Here is an 18,999-nt window from a genome sequence, read left to right on the forward strand (position 1 = left end):
TTCTGCGGCAGGGAGCTTTCTTTTTCAATTTAAGTTACTCGGACAAAGCAATCCATTTGGTTTTTGGTAAGATATGGCTCCCATCTATCATTAGCTGTCACTGCATACAATTCTACACTTTATCCTTGGAAATCAATACTGTATAATGTGTAAATATCAGATCTGGAAGTTCAGCGGTACTGTGAAGCAGAGCTGTCAGATAAGCTGCAATTAGTTCATTTACGGACTTTATTTTGGTGTCATTTCCCTAACATCATCCGTCTATCTGCCATTTAATACACATAATTAAACCTGCAGCAAGTGTTGATTAAAGAAGCTGATGTCCCAGGTGTTCATTATATAACATTTTGGGGAAAAATATTCTTGAATCACCTCTCAGGTGTGGGGTTTTTTTTTAATTTCTCAGATCTTCCATCCTTTTTTGATACTTTCCTGTCAATGAAATAACTCTCTGAATCTTTAGCAGATCTTTCTCTACTTCTATTTACACATTCAGCAAGACACTTATGCATGCACCACACTTTAAAGCCTTGACAACTTCCACTGAAGTCAAATGCTGAAGCCAGGGCTTTACTCTGTGAAAGCACATATGACACCTGTCTGTTCCTGTAGCATGATTAACCTGGGACCCATGCCTGGGATGTCCATTTTAGCAGACAAAAGCCAATGTTCAAAAGCGTCACACTTAAAACAAAACCTAAGCTGTTGTGGAAGAGCGACTAGAGAAGCAGTTTTCAGAGTAGCAGCGTAATTTGGTGGCCGGGGCACTGGGCTGAGGGTCAGGATCTGCAATCTAGTCTCAGCTCCGTCGCTCAGCTGCTGGGTGCCCTTGGGCACAAAGTCACATTTCCTCTCTGAGCCCGTTTCCTCATCTGTCCAATGGTGTTTAGGCACTTACCCCGCTTTGTAGAGCACTTGGAGTTCTACTTATGCAAAGTGCTCTGGACCAGATAAGTGTATTATTATTAGTCTTGCAAGGGAAATAATAGATTTCAATCCTAGCTCTCAAGTAACTCCCATTCTTTCATTGTAGTTCAGATATTTAGAAGTAATTTGTGGAGTTATAGCAAAAGGAAGCATGGGAGTAAATGTCTGCAATAAAACTCTGTGTGGGGTGACTCTTATTCCTAATGTTATTTCCAGTGTGTGTCGTTGAAGCATGCACTTTGTTCTTAAAAGTAAAAATAAAAAAAAAAAGAGATTTCACTATTATTAGTCTTAATAAAAATTAAATGGTCCAGAAAATTGGCTCAGGTTTCACACGAGATCAGTTCCTTTAGGATTACAAAGATATCTCTGAGAGCTGCGTGTTCTACAGGTCAAACAGGTAAATGAAAACTTTTTCTCTCTTTCTCTCAGATAAATGTAAAAGAAGAAAGAAAGTGGGCTGCACTGTAGTGTCTGCAGTGATTTCTGTCGATTGGTTCTTGCTATCCATCTCTTTACGTGTAATTGATCAGTTCATTTAGTAGTTAGGCTCAGGTAATTGTTTACAACCATGAGCTGCTCAGATAAACAGCGATTATGGTATATTTCAGGATGTTTCTCTCATTTCAGCAGGGATACCTGTTTCCCATTCTCTTGGAGGGCCTATTGTCTGAAGCTATGCCGAGATGGAAACTTTTGTTAATATAATTTTTTAATGCGCTTGCTCACCATTCATTTGCTTTGTGTCTTTATAAATCTTTTCATTTCCTTTCAGTTCTTTGAGAGGTGCAGTTTCTAGAACAAGCAGTGAATAATATGCTGGTGGCTTGTTTCTGAGAGGCTATAACATGAACGCCACCAAACAGAGAATGATTGCTCTACACCCCGCAAAGAAATCACGATATTAATATCAGTGCATAATTTCCCCCCCTGTTCCTGTGTGAGTCATGGCTTCTGTAGAGTGCATTCAGCCAGTGGTGTTCCATGACATTTTTAGTCAGGCATGCAACTGTACACTTGCATGCAAAATGGCCTCTTCTATGCAGCATGACTTGCATGTATGGTGAACGCGAGATCACACTGTGTGGAGGTGCCATTTTGTTCAGGGACCAGCAGAATCATCTTGAGGGCACAGTTCTTGGGCCGGCAATGCATGCCCTATGTACACTGACAGCATGCCACTGCATTCAGCTACTGTACATTCTGGTGTCTGGTCTATTTCCCATGAGCCAGATCTTTATCTATGTTACACCCATGCAAATCTGGGATTCACTGACGTTACTCCAGTTTTACACTGAGCTAACAGAGATCAGAACTCAGCTCTTGACACAGTAAGGGAGCTAGCCTCTATTAACAGATGATTTCTGATCTTAATGCATGAGTGGGGCCAGCATGAGGGGCAGTGGGTGGAGGGGTAGTGGTCGAAAAACCAGGTGGGCTGGCTGTAGAGGTGGGTTGGTTGCTGGAGAGATAGACAGGGTGGCTAGTAAACTGTGTTGCACAAACTTTGCATGATAGCTTGCCAGGATCCCCAAGGCAACACCTAATTTGTTTAATGAATGGACCAAATTGCAACCAGCCTCACTTTTAATATGGAGGTGTCCCGTGAAGAGGTTCCGGGGCCGATTCTCCTCTAGTGATGGGGCACATCAGGAGTTGCTCCACTCAAGTCAATGGAGTACCATTGGCATGAGTGAGAGGAAGATCTGGCCATCTGTGTCCAGCGTACAGTGCTCCCTCTTGATCTGAGTATTTGGAGCATGCTGAGATCTGCCCACCACGCCTCTGTGTGAAGAATGAGGATGCTGCAGACTGCATTGCTGGACTCCAAGGTCTACCTTTGGCAATTGGTCTGTGCCCTGGCCAGCCCTGGATATTAACCAAATCATCGCCATGTTGAGGAAAAGAAGGATTGTAGCACAATGGAGCCCTCCCCACCGCGGTGCCTCCTGCTGGTTGGTCTGGGAATTAGTTCTTCCAGCTCTGGAGCACCCTGTGCTGGCCAGTGTCTCCCTTGCAGCTGCCTGCTTCTCCCTTTTCTCCACCACACTTTAGTTCAGGCCCCACGTCCCTCCCGGCCTGCGGTGCCCCTTCTCTCAGGCAGTGCCCCCTGGCAGTGCCTCACACTCAGTGCCTCCTCCCTGGGGAACCCCAGTCCCCTAATCCCACCTCGCCTCAGTGACCCACTGCCAGTTTTCATCTAGCCCCTTTTCTCAGGAGCAAACTGTAGTCTGAAATGGCCGCTTATCATTGGCAAGGAGGTTTGGACCTGCTGCCTTTTCCTGGCCTGGCTACACCACTGCAGCCTCAGTGCCACCACACGCCCTTTTAGCCTGGCCTCAGCCTGGGGAGTCGCCTGGCCAGAGTTCCCCAGCTCTGCCTGTCCTTCCCCAGCACTGCTCTGTTTGAGATACCCTTCCCTAGCCAGCAGCCAGGTCCTTCCCACTCCACCCCGGAGTGAGACTCCCCTTGCCTGGTTCCCAGCCCTTTTATCAGGGCCAGCTGGACCCTAATTGGGTGTAGCCACACCTGCGGCTGCTTACCCAATCCGTCTCCCTCAGCTGCTTTCTGCCCCAGCCCTCTCCATGGGCCGGCTTTTAACCCTTTCCGAGCCAGAGCGGGGTGACCGTCCCGCTACAAGGATACATAAACAAGATCCCAGCCCCAGAAGGGTTCCAGTTTTCCCCAGACATGAACTACGCTGAGTAAATAAGAAGGGGGAACCCTGTTTATGGTGGGGCAGAGTTCAGGGAAGTGGCTGTGGGATCCTACTGGAGCAGAGTTAAAGTTGGGGTGTGTTGTAGGGTGGTTGCTCTAGGGGTGAGTTGTGTATCTCTGGGAGGAGGAATAGAAGGTAGGTACCATTAGATGCCGTGACTGTTCATTTCCTTGGTTTTGTGGTAGGAGTAGTACGTGCAGACCAACCTTAACTCGCACATGATGTCCTGGTTTTGTGTATTAACACACAAGGCCTTGCAGGTAGCCCCCTGCTAATATCAGCTCTGCAATAGCTGCTTATAGTGAAGGTCTAGCTCGTGATAACCTGGTAAAACTCCCTAGGGGAGGTCAGGGGACACAAAGGAAAAAAGAACCCTATTGCTTAGGACAGACAGTGCAATGTTTGTGCGCCTTCCAATGTCTCCACATGCGAGTCCAGCAATCTGGATACAGGCAGGGTGGCAAGATGGATGCATACACATCAGCACATCTCCTATTTGTAAAGTAGAACTGAGCACTCACTAGAATGCTGTCTGAATTCGTGTGGTAAATTTAAGGATTAAGATAGCTGTCCCGGTGCTGAAGGAAAGAGAGAAATACGGGTGTGAAAGGAAACAGCCACTTTCCTGGTCATCCATTCTGCACCATCGTTGTATTGTGGTCAGTAATGCTGCTTTCACCTTCTTTCTTCCAGTCATTAAAGATGGGCCTGAGCAGCCAAACTCACATTTAAGTCCAGATTTTGACTCACCCTAAGGGTTGGCTGTGTTCAGCTCAATACAGAGTCAGGATCAGCTGTGTCATTCAGATTTGGATCCAGGTTGAAATGGCAAAATCCCCACCTCCAACTCCACCCTCAAATTCAGAAGGATTTGGATCAGAGGTTTCTATTTGCTATGGAATAAGGTTTTATAAAGGGGCAAGGTGGAGATGACCACACGGTAGGGGAAGAAGACTTCTTGTGGCTGGGTAGGCTATATTGCTGGAGGGCAGGAAGGGCCAACAGCTATTCTCCCATCTCATTTTCCAGTGCTAAACAGCTGAGCAATCCATTGTAGTTTCTCTAAAGGGTAAAGGTGACCCAGCCAGCCTGCTAATCCTGGGACGCCTTTGCTGAAAGTCCTGCTTCAAGCACAGGAATCCTGGCAGTGGCATCACAGACTCATAGGTTAATGGGTTTTAAGGCCTGTAGGGACTACTGTGATCATCTGGTCTGATCTTCTATATAATACAGGCCAGAGAATTTCACCCAGTAACCCTTGTGGTGGAGGAACTTAAATACAGCCCGGCCCATTCTGCTAAGAACGATAAGAGGCTAGGAGAAGACCTGGCCTTCACGTGAGCTTCTGAACACCCAAGTGTGCTAAGAAACCTGAATATGAACTCTCCCTCCCTTCCTCTCCTTATCTCATTTTCAAAGCCTCTCTCCCATGTCTATGATTCTGCATTTGGCCTTAAATTCTGATTGTGTTGCAAGGGCTCAAATCCAAGGTTTCCTTCTTTTTATTACCACCTCCAGCCTCCTGTATGACTGAGCCACCAACACTGACCTCAAGACTCAGGATTCAGAGTGATTAAAAAGATTCTTCCAACAAGTTCCTTATTCAGCCATCTGGGCTAATTAGCCGCTGCCTTCTGGAACCCAGTGAGACCCAAGCAATCTGTGTTCTTTTCTGCCAGAGAAGCTTTTACATTAGTTTGGCTGTTTACACCCCTCTAGTGAAATATTCTGGCCTCAGCTACTTTTTATGTCACTCCAGTGAAAGCATTCAGACCCCAGGCTAACTCTTCCTGGGGGCTATAATTTCCAAGGTGGGCACTTGAATTGCACCATCAAATTGTCACATGAACCCAGTGTCGCTTCAGCCCTCACATTTCTGGACACAAATAAGTGTTCCCGCTGCAGATCAGCTCATTCTGCATGCAGATAGCTGCTCATGTGCACAGTTACTTCATTTATATTGGGAATTGAGCTTGAAATTATGGGTTTATTAGTTCAGTGACATTTGGTGGATGCAGCTTAAGTGCCTCCATTTGAAAACAAACTCCCCTGATGCCAGCATCTTGCCAACCAATCGTGTGCGGTTCATCAGCATTTGGAAATGAAAGTGTAATTGACAGAAAAGCAGCACAAATCTTACCTCTGTTAGGTGACTGTAATAAAAGCACATAAAATCCTTTGACATGCATCAAACATATGAAGAACGCCACAGGGAGACCATTGGAGAGGATTCAGAGATAACAGATCAGGTCAGAAATCACTCGATATTTGCTATTCACAGTGCTGCTCCTAGGAACACAGCCCAATCCTTACCCCTGATCAGATGTGACACAAAGCTACACAACACACCCCTAATAGTTAAGTACAACACATTACCATCAGCACAGTGCTAGATGAGATGGAGTGGCGGCTGGTTGTGTGAGGGATCAGAAGGAAAGCAATATACTGTTGTTTTGCATTGGCCTTTCCTTTGCAGGTCACTAGAGAAATCAATTGTTATGGCTGATGATTAACCCTGAAGCTTCCCCATCGATTCTCCTTCCCTAAATTGAGGGCTGACTTTGGATCTGTTTAGCTATTTTGCTGCCTTCACCACATTGCTGACGGACAGAAAACAAGCTGTGCTTCATAGCTGCATTGGGGGCCGATCCGGGGAAATTCATCCAGACAAATATGTGAGCGATCATATGCTGCCTTCCCCAGTCCTTTCAGCTGGCCGACTTGGTCACCCAGCTGCGCACAACAGCCCCACTTCATGGCAAACAATTCTGTGCCTCTTGTGGCTCCCACAGGTTTGCTGCAAATGGGACTCACTTGTTTCGCTGTCTGTATGAAAGACCAGTACTGGGGGGCAGGTTATGTGCAGGGTAGACTCATCATTTGACCTTGGGAGAGTAGTGATCCTACTTTGCACTTCTAAAGACTCTTTTCTCTGAGGACCCGAGATGCCTGATGTACTGTCTCTTTAAGCATTGGATTTAGACTGTGCCAGGCTCCTAAATCTGCACCTGATTTGAATAATTCTTCAGTTCTTACTGATTTGAAATGGAGATTGAGATTGAAAAGACCCATCCTCCACAGCTTGTGTTCCTCTCCTGCCTTGGAAATGGCAATGAGCACGAGAAAATGCCATCTTGAAAGGTCAGATCTAATGAGCTGAGTGTCCGTACTCTTTTTCAGAGACATATTAATATAAATCCCCCCTCTCTCCATGACTCACTGCAATTTCAAATGGTGCCTAAGTGAATTCTGTAAAGCACTGACAGAGAAGGCCAAGCACAGCCTTCTGGTTTTCGGAGAAATTTAACATAGAGGGGGAATGAAAGACAGGCAGGTTGTTTTCGAAATGTACCAGGAAAACCTAAATGTGTCTCGTTTGTCTCTCCTTTTGAAAGCACTTTTGATTTGTGTTTGATTTGCAGCCAGCAGCCCAGTGCATCACTGAGTTTGTCTCTTTTTATTCTCTGGTGCAGTTATCCAAGAAGTTGATGGCCTGACATACTTTCCTCAGGTAGAAAATACACTTTTGTCAGTGTGGGTGTGAGAGCTGAGAACTTGCCAAACCCTAAGGAGTGCTAATGGAAGGCTCACACACCGACTGCTCCAGCACCTAAGGGAGACACAGGATGAAGTTTGCTGTATGGCTTGCATCCTTGTGCTGTGCGAGGGGTGGGGCACAAGGTGCCAATTATCTGTGTGGATAAAGAAGAGTGGAATTTTGCCCAGCTAAAAGCTTCCCTTCGGAATCTGCTCTCTGGTTAAAAACCTCCCTCCTTGTTCCAGGTCACGACTATATATACATTTGCAATCCGTGCACGATTTCCCAACCTGCTGTGTATCCAGTGTGAGCATTTAAAAACCACCAGAATACTCCTGCTCCATCACCCACACGCTGCATCAGTTTTCATGCTAAACTGCAAAAGTTTGCTAGAATCACAAACTGCTAGGCTATCCTTTACGGGAACATTTTCTACCCAGCTTCCATTTGGGGATTCACTGAAATTCAGTCGAGCTGTCCGCCTAATTCCCTTAGGCTCCTTTAGAAAATCCGAGCCATACAAAGTAAATCTAAAGGTAAATGTCACCCTTGAGTCCATAGCAATATCCCTGAGGTGGACCACATTTTTTAGTGATTGGAGAACAGCCACTAACTGCCCCCCACTCACAACACGGCAGAAAAGGTAAAGCCTGACTCCAAGTTAGCCTTTTCCTTGTGCGTTTTGACAGGCCATAGTGAGACTGTAACAGGGTTCATGGCCAGGCTGAGCAGGGACGGTGTCCCTAGCCTCTGTTTGCCAGAAGCTGGGAATGGGCGACAGGGGATGGATCACTTGATGATTATCTGTTCTGTTCATTCCCTCTGGGGCACCTGACATTGGCCACTGTCGGAAGACAGGATACTGGGCTAGATGGACCTTTGGTCTGACCCAGTCTGGCCTTTCTTATGTGCTTATGTTAATACCACATTGATCAGTTGTATATGAATGTCTCAGGACAAATTTGGGCTCTTGGTCAGTGTTCGACTGAACTCCGATTTCCTCAAATACACATTTTTTCCCATACTAATAAAATCCCCAAATACTGTCTAGTCTAGTCTGTTTTTAGGTTCTTATTCAATGCCCATCACCATGGTATCTGAATGCCTGATTCTGCCAGTCAGTCCATCTGTATTGTAACATTTGAGAATCTGCTTGAAGAGCTTATTCATGCGGCTTTAGAGGGAGGAAGCATTTGGGGATATGATCCAAATTCTTCAAAGCGTGGGCAGGAGTCATTTGTGATTGGAGTCAGTTTGAATTTGCCCATCTTTATGCTGTAGGGAAGAGAAGGAATTAATGAGCCCAACGATCTGGTGACACACATCAGATGCTCTTGCCTACTGAAAGTAACAGGGTCTACTGTACATCGTGGTCTCTAACTGCATTCCAGATGTCCCAGTGAACGGTGCATGCTGTGTTTACTAATCAGCCCCTCTCTGCTCTGTGTTTTGCTCCATTACAAAGACTCCCTCAGCCAGATCCTCAAGTCCATCTAAGCTACAGTTGGTGGAGGATGCAAGGGGGTGGGGGCAAAGTTCGCAATATGTCGCCGATAAACTCCCATCATGGAGGCAGCCTAGGTGCTAATTTGGTGTCTGGTGTAAACTGCAGCATGCTCAGGGCTACTCTAAATTACAGCAGTTGCAGCTGTCCCCGAGGGTCCATTCCACCATTCCAGAATCAGCAGAGTACTCTGGTCATGTGCCCTCTTGTGCTTGGCATGCCTCCTATGCTAGGGATACAGAGGGGCAGGAGTGGGTGGCTGCCTTAGATGGAGACTCTCAGCATCTTCAAGCTGGTTGTTTAAGTCTCTTCCTTAACTCCCTTTACCTGCACAGTTTAACAGCTAACCTCTATTTTGATAAGACAGTCACAGATGTTCAACGTAGGACAATGAAGCCCATTGGAATGTGGCCAGAATTTCCTTTTGCGTCTTCTAACAAGGACCATGTAATAGAGGAGAACAGTAGGTTAATCAGAGCGTTAAGAACAGGACAAACTTTATAAGGGAGAGGAAAGGTCACTGGAACAATCTGAAGGGGATTCACTGGATATTTTAATTGTTTAACCCTCTTGGAAGCAATCTGACTGCTCTAGTCTGCTCTCCCTGCACTCCCACCCCCTTGGCCCAACATGTCTCAGAATGGAAAGACAAATGTCTTTGGACTTCAGATTCATGTATCAGTTCACTCTGCCACCAGGTCCACTTTGGCCCTAAATGTACGTCACCAAAAGTCAATGCATCCCGCAATCAGGATTAAAATCAGCATTGTTCTGATGAAGGCTAATTGAATCAGAGGACAGCAGATTTGCAGACGTGGTGGTGAAACCTCATGTACAATTCAGTTACGCGGTATTCCTGTTCATTTTCCCATGCGTATGCGAAGAGCTGATTCCTGCCCCTTTGACCTGCTATTACTTGTGCAAACACTTGTGTTCACCACAAACAAGGGTACTATGCTGGAACCTAATGATCCATCTTGCCCTGCAGGGAGAATTCTATTGAGTAACACTGAGTTCCTATGAAAATACACACTTCTTCCTGGGCTGGTGGGATTTTTAAGAGCCAGGGCTATATTTGTGCCCAAACAACTGTCTCCATTATTTGAAGTTAATTCATTGTCATTTTAAGAGTGGTAGCCGTGTTAGTCTGTATCAGCAAAAACAAAACCAATGAGGAGTCCTAGTGGCACCTTAGAGACTCAAAAATTTATCTGGGCAGTGGGTTTTAGCCCATGACAGCTTATGCCCAAATACATTTGTTAGTCTCTAAGGTGCCACTAGGACTCCTCATTGGTTTTGTTTTTGCTGATACAGACTAACACGCTGTTTTTGTGTTATTTGTCATTTATTTGTCATTTGTTCCTGTTTATGTTTTATTTGTCATTTGTTATTCTTCTTCACAAAGAGTTTCAGCCATCCAACAGGAGAACAGAAACAATATCATGTGACTTAGCTGACGTATATAACCATTGTGCTCAGTTCACAGCGGACCCATTGGCTGGTGTACCATTTGTAAGGGTTTGATGCGCAATTGTGAATAACGAGCTAATTCGGCAAAATTCTGATTGTTTCCTGGGGAAGCAAAAGGCCTCGAGCTCAGTTCACTCAGCTTTGGTTCTGACTTTTTATTTCAAGGAGGATTCATTTCCCTTTTTCATTTTTCTGTGACAAAATGGAAATGGAGACTTGGTTTATAGTGATGTCTCTTGAATCAGTTAGTTACCATTGAACTTGAGGAAGGTCTTTCCTCACTTCGCGTTTCCCCATGAACTCAGAAGTAAGACTTAAAAATATTTCTTCGTTTGTTGGATGCAGGGGCCTCAAGCCACCCTCTGAAACTGGACTTGACATTTTTTCCCCACCCAGTTTTGCATCTACAAAATATTTGTGCCATCACCTTGGATTTGCCTGTGCAAACTGCACTTGTGTCTTCACAAAGCGGATGGGTAGAGTGCGCGCACATCAGGTGGCTGCTGCTTGTGCAAAGATATCAAACCATCACATTTGCAAACACAACTGCCACACAACACACATGTGCAAAACCTGACTTTCTGACTGTGCAGGAATTTGGGCATACAAAATTTTGCCTGTGAGATGCGAAACATTTTCTACACAGTATTTTGGAAGCAGCTTTTGAAAAGGTGACCAGGGATGTTTGGTGCAGGGGACTTCGAATGGTTTCAGTGGAAATGGTTGCCTTTTGCCTTGTTGTTTTAGTGGCAGGAGAGTATCTTGTGCTTGCGGTACAGAGAGCACACATCACTAAGGAGTCTGCAGCCTCTGCTGTTGAGCCCCCAATTAATCAGGAATCTAGCAGCAACCTCTGGGGGATTTATTCCCAACAAAGAGCGGGAGTGAGTCATCCTTGACAGCTAATGAATCCATTTGACAAGTGGCGTAATTGTTTTCAGCACCCAGCAAAGGTCTAAATGGAGGTGCAGGGAAAGGGAAGCGCAAAGTGAGTTTGTCATTTCTGCAAAAGGTCCCATGAGTTCCCTGCTCATGATAGACGCGAGCAGCCCATTAGAGGTGCTGCATGGGAAAGTGGATGCTAATGCAGGGCACTTATAGGCCAAATCCAGGGAGATGCTTTGAGCGCTGCCACTCACACTGAGTTTAATGGGAGCTGAAGAGGTTCTGCTCCCGTCAGGCCTTTCCACCAGATGTTTACATTAATCACAAGCTATGCAATTATTTTGCCTTTGGTCCATTCTATTCAGATGGCCACTGTGTGATTACAGAGGTAAAAGCATTCTCTCCTCTCCAGATTCATGCCAACATAATTAAGGAATGCTTTCAAGTCCAATTTATTTAGCCCTATCTGGGATTGTGTTGCTCCTTGCTGCTGCTGAGAACGCTTCTGAGTGAGTTTGAAATAGCACTCATTTGCTTGCCTATTCTGGGCTAGAACAGCTGAGCATCTGGCATAAATGACTTCAGCTTCCAGCTATGCTGAGAAAAGCCAGGTCTTTGTCCTCTTCTGGGTGGCTGATGTACCTTCTGCTCTCTTCCTCCTTCTCCTGGATATTCCCAGAGAGGATGCAAGAATTCCATCCACAAAATGTCACGGGAGAAACATGGGAGGGAAACTCAATGTTAGCCGAATGTAAATAATAAGAATAACACAGCTGTCATGTTTTGAAATGGGCAACACAGAGAAAGATGTTTAAAAAACAATTCCCCGCCCAGCCTGCAAAAAGCACAATTACAATATGAATAATTAGGTGAAAGCTTACGAAAAAGCATTACCATTCATAAATCAGTTGCAACCACCAACCAACCTGCTAAGCCCTTTGGGGCACAGACCATCTTTTTGTTCTGTGTTTGTACAGTGCCTTGCATAATGGGATCCTGGTCCATGGGCTCTATCCATCTATCTATCCCCATGCACACCCCTTTCTCTCTCCCCATACACACAGCATCTCTCCATCCATGTATCCCTCTATCCCCATGCACACACTCTCTCTTTCTCTTGCCCCATATACACACCATCATCTAGACTAGCTAGCTATCACTGGGGAAAGGGGAGTGGCCAGGATGGCTCTGCTCAAACCAGATTCAAACTAGGGAGACAAGAGGGTAAGACTTGTGGATTTAATAAGACTGGGACTTTTCAGCTTGGAAAAGAGATGACTAAGGGGGGATAGGATCGAGGTCTATAAAATCATGCCTGGTGTGGAGAAAGTAAATAAGGAAGTGTTATTTACTCCTTCTCATAACACAAGAACTAGGGGTCACCAAATGAAATTAATAGGCAACAGGTTTAAAACCAACAAAAGACAGTATTTCTTCACACAACGCACAGTCAGTCTGTGGAACTCTTTGCCAGAGGATGCTGTGAAGACCAAGACTATAAAAGAGTTAAAAAAAGAGCTAGATAAGTTCATGGAGGGTAGGTCCATCAATGGCTATTAGCCAGGATGGGCAGCGATGGTGTCCCTCTGTTTGCCAGAAGCTGGGAATGGGCGACAGGGGACGGATCAATTGATGATGACCTCTTCATTCCCTCTGGGGCACCTGACATTGGCCACTGTCGGAAGACAGGATACTGGGCTAGATGGACCTTTGGTCTGACCCAGCCTGGCCAGTCTTGTGTTCCTAATGAATTTCAACTTTCTGAAAGTCCCCAGTTCAGTTCAGTCTGTGGCTTGGGCAATGTACAGCACCAGTTCATTGTTTCATAACCAAAAATTACAAACATAAATTCCACCCGTCTAGTTGACAGACGCAGGGGGATGCAGGGCAGCTCCACAGCAAATGACTGAGTCTGGTTTGGCATCTCATTATGCACAAGGACCGGACAGTGGCATTTGCGCCTCACTCTTTTTATTTAAGGGGGGAAAACCCCAACCCGTCTTAACTATAAGAACCAAGCAACTAGATGGAGACTCGGTCTAACTGGAGGGTGTAACTACTTCAGTGTGCTCTGACTGATCATCCCAAGGAACACAGGTGGGGTTGAATGGGGCTGCCCGAGAGTGAAATCTGGCCCACGACCACTCCCAAAGTGGGAGCAGACTGAAACCAATGGCGTTGCCGAGTCACTTTGAAACAGTCTCCATTGAGTTGCTTGTTGTTTCTCTTATAAATTCTTTCTCATTTCCTCTGCTCCCTTAACCTTTCCCCTGCCGCTGTGCCTTTTGGATTCTGGGTTTCTCGTTCTCTCTCCCTTTGTCTGTATCAGACTCTTCCCTTTGTGCCGGTTGGTGCACGCACAAAATCTTGATATGCCAACCATGTGGGGAGTAACATGCTGTGGGGTGAGTGGAAGTGGCGGGCTACTGACAAGCCTCAGGAGTGTTTGGCGGTGAAGCCAAGAGCGGTTGGTAAGGTTTGCAACGGTTAAGCCCATCGAAGCCAAGAAACTCACGGTTCAGAACTGACCATTCCACTTCCCGGACATAAGGACAGGGCAGCTGAGTCCTGGGCACCAACTTCCAGGGGGCACCGAACAACTGTGCTGCTCAGATTGTTTTCCCCCACTCCACTTCTGGTGGGCCAGCTTTTTTTTTGTGGCTCAAGCACTCAGGATGGGGGTGGGGGATGCCGAAAATGCTTTCCACCCTGGCCAGCAAAATGTCTCGGGCTGGTCCTGCACAAGGCAATGCCAGCTTGCATGACACTTTGCCACTTAGTGACTAGGCAGTAGAGGTGTCTTCTTCCTCTGTGAATGTCTGTGCATGTGCGATGCTTTGTTAATTGATTATATTTCATAGGAAATTGGACTAATTACACCCAGACAGAGAATGAGTTTAATATAATCTATGCTATTGGAAATTGGAAATTCAGTGGTTCACCTCTTGCAAGTTTGATCTTCACTTGTTCTCAGGGTCATTAGTCTGCCTTATGGACTAAGCAGCTGAAAACATTTGGAGCAAAAGAAAGAAAAGACCCTATCCTCAGCTGGTATAAATCAGTGCAGTTCCTGTGATGTCAGTGTCAGTTTATGCTCTCTGAAGATCTGGCCAGAAAATGTTGATTTCTCAAAACAAACTGCATCCAGGAAATGAAATAAGGTTTCTGCTCCTTTATCATCTTATAATTCAGATGCGAAGGAACAGATTGCTGTGACACATTGCGTTTTTACAGAGTCGTCCTGAATCCATGAAAAGAGAGGTTGATACCAGAAGGGCTGACAGACCCTTAATTTTCACGACTGGTGCAATAGACAGCAGGGAGACAAATGGGGGATCTGAAGATGAAGTACAGTGAAAACAAAACCAAACCCACCGTTACCCAATAATAATTAAAAAGACCCCAACAACACCCCCCCTGTATCATCTTAGAAGAGAAGAATAATTAACTGTCTGTGGAATCTCAGGCTGCATACAGGGTTTGTACAGCATTTCGGAATTCAGCGACCAAGTAAATCAGAATTCAAAGGGTTGGAAAAAAGAAAGGAGAAAAATTTCAAAACTTACTCGCGGAAACCCAGATCTCTCCCTTGCCAGGTACGTGTGTTGAGAGAGATTTATCATTGTAGGCTGAGACTTTCAAAGTCCCCAGAGGATTTATATACCCCATTTCCCTATCAAATTAAGCATCCAAATCCCCACGTCAGCTTTGAAAATTTAACTTTAATTTTTCAGTTTTGCAGATGCACCCATCAAGCAGTCTGTGGGGGCACTTACCAAAATTAAGACAACACAGAATTAGTTCACAGGTCAGCTAAACAATTCCTACTCCCAGGCCAGAACTTCAGTTGTGAACCCAGTGATTCCCCTCTGTCAAAAAGGTACTGTTAATAGACCTGCAGCCACGTCCTCATGCCCAAAGATTGGGCTCTGTCTTGGAGCACTGGAGGGCACTCTACCAAATATGTCCTGCCAGCAGTACCTAGCCATTGACCTGTAGGGGACTGTTAATCAAAGAATCCAATCCCAGCTCACTTCATCTCTTTTGACGACAGACAGACAGGGAGGGGATATCTGAGGCAGCGAGGGATGTCAACCAAATCAAAACCACCCCCTTGAATTGCATTGGCGAGAGCGTAGGCAAACAGACACATTTTTAGAATTAGCTCCCGATTTGGGCCGACATTTATTATGATGGTTTTATCCCCCTACCCAATAGTTGCGGGTGTATTTTCTAGCACTTAGGCATTTAGCTCTTTGATTGCACCTGCCAATCAGATGCTTCATGCTCAATCCCCATTCTGAGTGCAGAGTCCAGGGGCACTAGGAGTCTCTTCTGAAAACCAGAGCTGGAAGGTCCCACGTCACTTTGTGTAAGAGCAGACCTTTACCTCTGTAACCTTCGCTGAATGTCCCTCTTGCCTCTATGGCTGTGCAGGGTGCTGGGACTGGATTGCGGGCATGCTGCTCTCTGATCCAGAGGCGGCTGCGCTTTGTAAGTGCCAGATGTATAGAGAGGAGTTTTTGAAGTGCTTTGAAAGTGTCTGAAAGATGAAAAATGTTATTTTGCCTGTTGTTGTCCTCCCCTGCTTTTAACAGTCTCTCCAAAATTTTCTTTCTGCTCTTCCCAGCGATGCCTGTCTTAGCACAAGTCTTTCCTCCCCTCCCTGCAACCAGAGTAGGGGAATACAAATAAATTATTGTACATTTGAAAAAAAAGGATGAAAAAATTACTGTCTTGGAAGCATCAGTGGATGTGAGAGATTCAGCGATTCTATCTCATTCCAACATGTTCTTCTCAATGCCATCCACCCCCTTATCCACTGCCTGGGCGCTGGCCCCAAACTGATCAACCTCCAGTTACCGTCAGACAGCAGCATGAGCCTCCGAGTGAAATAACCCGATGAACTGATTGTGTGGGAGTAGCTAATTATTTCAGCAATGGCAAAATGTACCACCTTTTCTCCAGCATGGGGATCATAGAAGATTATGGTTAGAAGAGACCTCAGGAGGTCATCTAGTCCAACCCCCAGCTCAAAGCAGGACCAACCCCAACTAAATCATCCCAGGCAGGGCTTTGTCAAGATGGGCCTTAAAAACCTCAAAGGAAGGAGATTCCACCACCTCCCTAGATAACCCATTCCAGTGCTTCACCACCCTCCTAGTGAAAGAGTTTTCCCTAATATCCAACCTAGACCTCCCACACTGCAACTTGAGACCATTGCTTCTTGTTCTGTCATCTGGTACCACTGAGAACAGCTGAGCTCCATCCTCTTTGAAACCCCCCTTCAGATAGTTGAAGGCTGCTTTCAAATCCCCCCCAACTCTTCTCTTTTGCAGACTAAATAAGCCCAGTTCCCTCAGCCTCTCCTCGTAAGTCATGTGCCCCAGCCCCCTAAACATTTTCGTTGCCCTCCGCTGGACTGTTTCCAATTTGTCCACATCCTTTCTGCAGTGGGGGGCCCAAAACTGGATGCAGTACTCCAAATGTGGCCTCACCAGTGCCGAATAGAGGGGAATAATCACTTCCCTCCATCTGCTGGCAATGCCCCTACTAATGCAGCCCAATGTGCCGTTGGCCTTCTTGACAACAAGGGCACACTGCTGACTCATATCCAGCTTCTTGTCTGCTGTAATCCCCAGGTTCTTTTCTGCAGAACTGCTGCTTAGCCAGTTAGCCCCCAGCCTGTAGTAGTGCATGGGACTCTGCACTTGTCCTTGGTGAACCTCATCAGATTTCTTTTAGCACTATCCTCCAATTTGTCTAGGTCACTCTGGACACTATCCCTACCCTCCAGTGTATCTACCTCTCCGCACAGTGTAGTGTCATCCACGAACTTGCTGAGGGTGCAATCCATCCCATCCTCCAGATCATTAATGAAGATATTGAACAAAACCGGCCCAAGGACAGAACCCTGGGGCACTCCACTTGATACCGGCTGCCAACTAGACATCGAGCCATTGATCACTACCTGTTGAGCCCGACGATCTAGCCAGCTTTCTATCCACCTTATAGTCCATTTATCCAATCCATACTTCTTTAACTTGCTGGCAAGAATATTGTGGGAGACTGTATCAAAAGCTTTGCTAAAGTCAAGGTATATCACGTCCATCGCTTTCCCCATATCCACAGAGCCAGTTATCTCATCATAGATGGCAATCAGGTTGCTCAGGCATGACTTGCCCTTGGTGAATCCATGTTGACTGTTCCTGATCACCTTCCTCTCCTCCGAGTGCTTCAAAATGGATTCCTTGAGGACCTACTCCATGATTTTTCCAGGGACTGACGTGAGGCTGACCAGTCTGTAGTTTCCTGGATTCTCCTTCTTCCCTTTTTAAAAGATGGGCACTATATTTGCCTTTTTCCAATCGTCTGGGACCTCCCCCGATCACCACTAGTTTTCAAAGATAATGGCCAATGGCCAAAGGCGCCGACTTCCCTGCTTTCCACTGGGTGCTCAGCCCTCCCTCGGCCATGGCCCCGCCCACACTCCACCCCTTCCATGCGGCCACAGCCCCTAGTTGGTTCCTCCAGGACTTGGACCAGGAAGTTGTCCCCAACACTCTCCAAAAACTCCTGGATTGTCTGTGCACTGCTGTACTGCTCTCCTACCAGATGCCAGGGTGATTGAAATCCCCCATGAGAACCAGGCCTGTGATCTGGAAACTTCTGTTAGTTGTCCGAAGATGATGATGATCTGTTTTTTTATGACAGTGACTGGATAATGAGTTTGACTTATTGTGGGACCGATCGATAGAGAGAGAGGGAGAACTAGTGGAGAGGGAAGAGACGGGAAAACAGAAGAGACAGAAAGTCAGAGAGATGGATGATCGATAAACAGAGAAGGAGTGACTGCAGGTACATTTACTTAAGCAAAGCTGAAAGCCCGCTGGGAAATTCCACAACCCCAGGGTCTTGTTTTGCACACAAGGGGCCAGGTTAATCTGTATTGTAACTCCACTGGATGTAGAGCTGGGACGGATTGGCCATGTGTTGCCAGGAAGAAGAGCATTTCTAAGATAAACACTCATAATTTTCCTTTTCAGTTTGGCGAGTGGAAATGTTCATGCAGCCAAATTACAGGCGCTGTGCACATGCTGTGGAATGCACCTCACTAATTTCATCTGAACGCATCTCATTACCTGTGCCTTTTTAGTCCCAGTGCAATGAATACATATCTGTGTGTGCAGCATTCAGGGTGGCGGGAGCTGTAATCAATGTGGCCACTGGAAAACCCTAACAGGGAATGCCTATGCTTCCTTAGGCTGGTGTTACAGAAACTGCTGGTTGCAACCACTATAGATAAGACTGCCAAATAATTGTAATTGCAATTATTTATTATTTATTTTGAAATAGCTCCTAAGAGCCCTCCTCATGGACCAGAACCCCATTGCACTGTACAAATACAAAACAAAAGATGGTCCCTGCCCCAAGAGTTTACATGGGGATGTGCAGGAAAAGGAATTTGAATTAACTAAAGGAGTGAATTAAAAGTGGGCTAGTTAACTGCATTAAACCCCTGCATGGACGTATTCATTCAGAATGAAAGTGGCCTTATTTTGGTTTATCTTAATTCACTTTGGAAGTGAATTATGCTAAACCAAATTAAGACCACTTTCATTCTGAATAAGGGTGTTCACACAGGAGTTTCATGTAGTTTAACTAATCCACATTTATTTTGGATGATCTTTCCTGAAGGCCCCCATGTAGACAGTTGCTAAGCACCACTGTTTCTCTTGCTCAGGTCGTTGCAAAACTTTTGATCCTTTGGGGGCTAAATTTTCCTCTTTCAAAGGTAAACTTTTGGGAGAAATGTGAGATAACGTTAATTTAGAGGCAGTTAAACCCCAGCTCACCCCTCTCATCACCATTATGCCCTAGACTTGAGGCCTGTCAGTGAAAAACCAGCTAGAATCTGGGGTTCATGATTCAGCGGGTGGCACTCTTCCCTGCGAG

The sequence above is a fragment of the Chelonia mydas genome, chromosome 13 (assembly GCF_015237465.2).
Source record: "Chelonia mydas isolate rCheMyd1 chromosome 13, rCheMyd1.pri.v2, whole genome shotgun sequence".
Classification (NCBI taxonomy): Eukaryota; Metazoa; Chordata; order Testudines; family Cheloniidae; genus Chelonia; species Chelonia mydas.